Genomic DNA, 5,564 nt, shown 5'->3' with positions numbered 1-5,564 from the left:
TTTCTTTTCTTTACGGGACCCAATTCATTTATTACTCCCATATTGACCAAATCCAATCTTGCATTGATGTCATCCTTAGACTTTCCATGAACATTGAGTAACGTACCAATAACACTATCAAATATATTTTTTTCAATATGCATCACATCGAGAAAATGTCTTATATACAATGACTTCCAATATGGCAATTCAAATAAAATTGACTTTTTCTTCCACCCAATTTGACCAAGAACTCCCATAAAATATTTGCCAAATTTATTGGTCAAACCTTGTGCTTTTTCAAATATTTGATATCCAATCGGTTCTAAAGGAGCAGTACCTTCCTCTGATTTTCTATTGAATGCATTTCTCCACCCACGATATTGATGACTAAAAGGTAAAAATCTACGATGTCCAAGAAATAAGTTCTTCTTAAACTATTTCAACTGCATCCAATATATACTCTCTTCACATATAGGACATGCACATTGACCTATAATTCTATATCCTGATAAAATTACCATATGTTGGGAAATCATTAATTGTGCTCAACAACATAGCCCTCAAATTGAAACATTATTTCTTATATCCATCATAAACTTCAACACCTGTCTCCACATATTTTTTAAATCTTCAATTAAAGGGGTCAATTTTACGTCGATATCATTCCCCGGTTGTTTAGATCCCGAAATTAACAGAGACAACATCATAAACTTACGCTTCATACATAACCATGGAGGTAGGTTATAAATCAATAAAATCACAAGCCACATGCTGCGTGAGATGCTGTGAAGACCATGTGGATTCATTCCATCAGTAGAAAGTGCTAGTCGTCGATTTCTTGACTCTCTCCCGAAATCATGATACTCGTGAACAATTTTTGTCCATTATGGATAATTTGTAGGGTGTCGAAACTTTCCATCTCTTATTCTTTCATATGCATGCATTGTCAAGTGTTTTGAATCTTCTTCACAATGATAGATGCGCCTAAATCTTGGTATTATAGGATAATACCATACGACTTTTGCAGAAGTAGATTTTTTCTTCTTATATCGAGAGACATTGCATTTCAGGCACGCCTTTAGTAATTCATATTTGTTTCGAAATAAAATGCAATCGTTAGGACATGCGTGAATCCTTTTGTAACTCATACCAATAGAGCACAAAATACGTTTAGCCTCGTAGGTTCGACTGGGAAGTTCATTATCATCTGGAAACCTATCTTTTAAGAGTGTTAATAATTATGTGTAGCTTTTATCAGACCATCCATTAATCACTTTTAAGTTGTACAACTTTAATATCATCGGCAATCTTGTGAATTTAGTACAACCATTATATAATGGTTTCTCTGCATCACTTAATAAACTCTCAAACATTTTAGGAAAATCCCTAAGATCTTCTTCAACTTCTTTTGCAATCTCCTCAACTCGGTTCCGCTCATATGTATCTGTGTCGAAATCATTTGAAGCATATGTCAAACCACTCTCAAAATTAGTGTTCCCTTTTTTTTCTCACCATGTCTTATCCAACATGTATAGCTTTGATCCATTCCATGTCATACTTTTGAATCTTCTTCACTACGATAGATGGATGATCATATCATTTGGGCACTTGTTTTTATCTTTTTAGTTTGGTATTTTAAAAGCTCTTTATAGCTTAGATTAATATTTTTAACTTTTTTCTAAACTTTGGGTCGAATTTGAATTATAATTTTATTATTTGCATTTTAATTTTATTATTTGTATTTTGACTCTTTCTCGCTCTATAGGTCATAACTTGAGCTCTGGATATCGGATTGGCTCATATGAGTAGGCGTTGGAAAGATAACAATCTGAGCTACATTTTTTGTGTTGGAAGAAAAGACCAATTCCGAACTTTGCTGGGTCTAAATTGCAGATTTCATAATCTGGATTTTTATAATAATTTTACAAAAATCATATTAACCCTGTTTTTAAGCGACTGTCTCGGATTGCTCCAAAATTTCACGTGAAAATCAGAAGAAAAATAATCAAGGAATAGAAGTCCGTATAAGTTCCTTATACGGGTACGACAGTCAAAATCCCAAATTCCTTCGTTTAGACCCTATTTTGAATTTTTTGAAATTTTCATATTCTCCAAAAATTCCAAAAAAAAATTGTGTTGCCTTTACTTGATTTTTAGAAATTTTTTGTGGTAATTAGGGTTCGGGGCATTGTTGGAATTTTCAGAATTGTTGTGATGATGCATGACTAGGGCTAGTTATGTGAATCTTCATTCTCTTGAACCTAAAATAGATAGGACATTTCATTTATGTCGTAGACTTAATAGAGCTGCTAGTGTTAACGAGTTAGAGTTAGATACTGAAATTGACAACTTGTTGCAAAATATGGTTGATGCGAATAATAGAACCTTGAGACAACTTGTTGCACCTAATGTCAATTATAATGCATTATGTATCACATATCCTGAAGTTACTGTACCATTTGAACTTAAATTTGGTTTAATACACTTTCTTCTAAAGTTTAATGGTCTTGCAGGTGAGGATCCCCACAAACACTTGAAGGAATTCCATATTGTGTGTTCTACCATGAAGCCTCAAGGAGTCACAGAAGACCACATTAAGCTGAGAGCCTTCCCATTTTCACTCCAAAATGCTGCCAAGGACTGGTTATACTATCTTCAACCAGGTTCTGTTACAAGTTGGAATGATCTCAAGATATTGTTTCTAGAAAAATTATTCTCTGCCTCAAGAGCTGCTTCAATTAGAAAAGAAATATGTGGCATCAGGCAAATTGACAGGGAATCATTACATGAGTATTGGGAGAGATTCAAGAAATTAGTGTCAAGTTGTCCTCATCACCAAATTTCTGAACAATTGCTCATCCAATATTTTTATGAATGCTTGTTATATATGGATATAACCATTTTGGATGCTGCTAGTGGGGGAACACTTGTCGATAAGACCCCAGAAGCAGCAAGGGCTTTGATTGAGAGCATGTCCATTAACTCTCAGCAGTTTACAACTAGAAGCAATTCAATAGTGTTGACAAAGGGTGTGAATGAAATTCAAGCTTCTTCCCACAAGAATTTAGAAGGAAAACTTGATGAACTTACATCTTTAGTAAAAAAAATTGGCAATAGATAAAACCCATGCAATGATCTATGGTATTTGCACTTCTCCAGAGCATCCTTCATATTCATGTCCTACATTGCAAGAAGATCCAATTGCTTATGCTCCTCAAGCATATGCAGCAAAAATATACAATCCTCAAGCCAACTATGATCTATCATCTAACAGGTACAATCCTAGTTGGAGAAACCATCCCAACTTGAGATGGGAGAATTCATCTGCACAACAGCAACCTAGGCAGCAGCAGCAAAATATTTCTCAACAGCAAAACAACGCACCTTCATTAAAGTACCTCGTTAAATAGATAATTGTCCAGAATCTCCAATTTCAACAAATAACAGATTCCACCATTCAAAATTTGGAAACAAAGATTAGTCAACTAGCCACTTCAATCAATCAATTGCAGACCCAGGGGTCAAACCAATTGCCTGCACAGTCAGTAGTAAATCCAAATGCTCCCAATGTTAGTTCAATTACATTGAGGTCTGGGAAAGGTGTTGAAATACCAAAGGTACTTGAAACTGCTGTGAAAAATAACAAGGTTGTTGAGGATACTTTGATATATGAAACTGTTGATGTTGAGCAAAATATACCACTTCCTTTTCCTCAAAGGGCGGTGAAGACTAAGAAAATGGACGAGACAGATAGGGACAACGAGATCCTGGATACATTTAAGAAGGTGGGAGTGAACATTCCCCTTCTTGAAGCAATTAAACAGATTCCAAGATATGCAAAATTTCTAAAATATTTGTGCACACACAAAAGAATGTTAAAAAGTAATGAAAGAGTCAACATGGGTGAAATGTTTCAGCCCTCATTCAGCCCATGCCTCAGAAATGCAAAGGTCCAGGAACTTTTTCCACTCCATGTACCATAGGCAATAGTCAATTTGAAAATGTTATGTTATATTTAGGAGTCTCCATTAATGTTATGCCTACATCTATTTTTAACTCTCTTACACTTGAACTGTTACAGAGTACAGGTGTTACCATTCAATTGGCGAACATGAGCAATGCTCGTCCCGCTGGACTTATGGAGGATGTACTTGTTCGAGTTAATGAATTGATATTTCCTGCAGATTTTTACATTATGGACATGGAAGGGGAGAATAAGTCCAACATGATGCCTATCATCTTAGGCAGACCATTCCTGAAAACTGCTAGAACAAAAATTGATGTGCATGTTGGAACTCTATCCATGGAATTTGGTGATAGCATTGTAAAATTTAACATCTTTGATGCTATGAAACACCCCTTGGAAGAGCATTCTATTTTTCAAATTGAATTGCTTGCTAATTTGGTTGATGACACTTACCCCGATATGTTTGCCACTGATTTTCCTTCATTGTCTGGTTTTGATGATACTTATACTTGTGAATTATGTATAGATACTCAATTGTGCTCTGTGTGTGCTGAGATCGAAGCTGCCTTGCAAGTTGATCATTGTGCTGATATCGATATTTCTACTAACATAATTGATTTTGCATACTTAGCTTCGGCCATTGGTGTTGTACCTTCCATTGAACAACCACCGACTATAGAGCTTAAACCACTTCCTAAAAATTTGAAATATGCTTATTTAGAAGGAAGTGGCAAGTTACTTGTGATTATTTCAGCCAAACTTGAAGATGAACAGGAAGAGAAGTTGTTGCAGATTTTGAGAAAACACATGAAGGCAATCGGATGGACCTTGGCTGATATTCCTGGTATTAGCCCATCCATGTGTATGCATAGGATACTACTGGAGGACGGGGTAAAATCAGTCAGGCAGCCCCAAAGGCGACTTTAACCCTTAATTCTGGATGTTGTAAAAAAATGAAGTGACCAAGCTCTTGCAAGCATGCATTATATACCCCATCTCTAATAGTCAATGGGTGAGTCCGGTGCAGGTAGTTCCAAAGAAAACTAGACTCACAGTGGTTAAAAATGAAAATAATGAACTTATCCCCACACGAGTGCAGAACAACTGGAGGGTATGCATCGATTACAGGAGACTAAACCAGACAACTAGAAAAGATCATTTTCCTTTACCATTCATTGATCAGATGCATGAACGGTTGGCTGGTAAGTCACATTATTGTTTTCTTAATGGTTTTTCTGGTTATTTTCCTATCCATATTGCACTAGAGGGTCAAGAAAAGACTACATTCACTTGTCCTTTTAGCACATTTTCCTACAGGAGGATGCCCTTTGGCCTATGCAATGCTCATGGCACTTTCCAACGCTGCATGATTAGTACTTTCTCTAACTTGATAGAAAATTGAATTGAAGTTTTCATGGATAATTTTATTGTGTATGGTTCCTCATTTGATGCATGCTTGAATAATTTAGATAGAGTTTTGCATAGATGTATTGAAACTAACCTTGTGCCGAATTACGAAAAATGTCATTTTATGGTCGAACAAGACATATTTTTGGGACATGTGATCTCTTAAAATGGGATTGAAGTGGATATCTCTTTCACTGTCAAATTTGCT

The 5,564-nt window shown here is 35.7% G+C and overlaps 1 pseudogene; it reads left to right on the top strand.

The window, feature by feature from the left end:
- Window positions 1–2,344: 2,344 nt before the first annotated feature.
- On the top strand, window positions 2,345–4,996 carry LOC140918795 (uncharacterized; annotated as a pseudogene).
- Window positions 4,997–5,564: the final 568 nt, after the last annotated feature.

This window comes from Cicer arietinum, chromosome 7 (assembly GCF_000331145.2).
Source record: "Cicer arietinum cultivar CDC Frontier isolate Library 1 chromosome 7, Cicar.CDCFrontier_v2.0, whole genome shotgun sequence".
NCBI classification, from domain to species: Eukaryota; Viridiplantae; Streptophyta; class Magnoliopsida; order Fabales; family Fabaceae; genus Cicer; species Cicer arietinum.
Note: the sequence above shows the minus strand (reverse complement) of the source record. Positions and strands in the feature narration are given on the sequence as shown.